The sequence below is a fragment of the Suricata suricatta genome, chromosome 7 (genome assembly GCF_006229205.1).
Source record: "Suricata suricatta isolate VVHF042 chromosome 7, meerkat_22Aug2017_6uvM2_HiC, whole genome shotgun sequence".
Classification (NCBI taxonomy): domain Eukaryota; kingdom Metazoa; phylum Chordata; class Mammalia; order Carnivora; family Herpestidae; genus Suricata; species Suricata suricatta.
This window is the reverse complement of record NC_043706.1, coordinates 918,442-920,551: the sequence shown is the minus strand read 5'-3', so window position 1 is coordinate 920,551 and position 2,110 is coordinate 918,442.

Sequence of the window (2,110 nt, the reverse complement as noted above, 5' to 3'; positions counted from 1 at the left end):
CCAGGGAAGGGGAGCCCAAAACAGAAACATGGATGTTCTCTAATACTGCAATTGTGGTTGACAAATAACTTGGAAAATAGTGATCATGAAGAAAAGCAATAAGCCCTGTGTGTACTGAGACTTCATGGAACGTTTCTCCCCAGTAAGATACAATGATACAAAGGACAGAAAGTGTTATGTTGATATTTTAGTTGGCAAACAAGGGTATAAGACATGACTCATAGTTTTCACATGGCCGCCATAAATGTGCACATAAAATCATAGACAAAACAGCTGAAAGTTAAGTTATTCTCTGGCAGAATTTCCTTTCTTGTTACACTGCATCCTAAAAACATAGTCCAGTTTCTCTTGAATCCTCAGCTGCAGAGAAAATCTATAGCTTTATAAGCAATGATAGTAATGAGAGTCCTCCTTAAGAAGCCGCTGCTGTTTCAGATAAATGACATGCAGCTAATATTATTCTCTCTTACAAAGGAATTGCTTTCTTTGAACACAGATCTGCCTTTGTGTAACATAACTGAAAGCAAAGAGTGGAAGTAGCCTCACATATGTTTAGGGCAGGTTTGCTAAATATGAACATTTTTAGTTTTCCGACCTTTTTAGGTTCAAACTTGTGGGGATGGGGTTTTCAACCTACGTCCATCACTTCTAGCAGTCCCGTTTGCATCTAAAAACAAATATCTATGAGGCAGTAGATAACTAATACAACAAGATGACTGTTTCCCCAAATTTGTGGTGTCGTAAAATCTTTCTACAGTATTCCAGGGAATCTCCAGCGTTTGTACCAGATTACCTGAGGCCATCCTTGGGTCCAAGGTGTCAGCCCCTCACCTGGGAGACCATCATGGCCTCCTGAGGTGCTAGAGCCTGGGTGTTTTGCCTCATCAGTCGATATGATCCAGGGGAGATCTCAGTCATCTTTGAACACAGGGACAGACATGTGCTATGACACTGAGACATTGTTTTTCCCTTCTTGCCGTTGTCAGCAACTCCTCCCAGGGACGTTTTCACATCACAGTTACACGGTGTGTCTGGTCCTGCACTGTGGCTCTTTGGAGGGCTACCCATCAGCATATTTGCTGAGTTTTGTCACTTCCCTAGGAGCCAAGGTTTTCTCCCTTGGGAGTAATATTTGTGATGTGAATGCATACCACTAGAGAAGTAAATTAGGTACTTAGTGTGACCCGAAATTTAGTATGGATGTCAATAAATTCAAGGAAACTTATAGTAATATTAGCAGTCATGATTTCTAGGTTATGAGATAAGGAGAAACTTTTTTCTATATTTCTCCTTTTTATGTCCAGATACACACTTATAAGGAATCTATAATATTATGCACATGAAAAAAATCTATCCTATCTTTCCCTTTTCTTAGGTTGCAAATATCCTAAATGTTATAAGCGTTAAGATGTTATTCCAGTATTGATTACCCAATGAACCTATGACATATTCTGTAGAATAATAACATTTTAATGTCCATTTATTAAAAATGATTCATTCCTTTAATAGTACTATAGATATTTACAGAGTATGCATTGTATGTTAGAAGTCAATTTAGATACAGCACAATCTCACATCAGTAAGAGGTCTATGTTGTTGAAAATTCCACCAGTGCCTTTTCCTCAAGCATATGTAAAAATGAATATATAAAATGAGATAATGCTAATATATTGGGACAGGTTTGGGCGAGAATTCAAAGGAAAACTTATGATATTTTTAATGACATTTCTCGTGAGGTAAGATATATCAACTGAGTGTAGAACTTGAGTAAAACATGGAAGGAGCCTAAATGTCCATCACCTGACGAATGGATCAAGAAGATGTGGTATATATTCACGATGGAGTACTACATGGCAATGAGAGGGAATGACATATGGCCCTTCGTAGGAAAGTGGATGGACCTTGAGGGTGTCATGCTGAGTGAAGTAAGCCAGGCAGAGAAGGACAGAAACCATATGTTTGCACGCATAGGTCTAGCAGGCAAACAGGAGAGACCTAATGGAGAACCAGGGGGAACGGAGGAGGGAGAGAGAGTTGGGGAGAGAGAGGGATGCAGAACTTGAGAGACTATTGAAAGCTGAGAATGAACTGAGGGTTGGGGGGGAGGGGG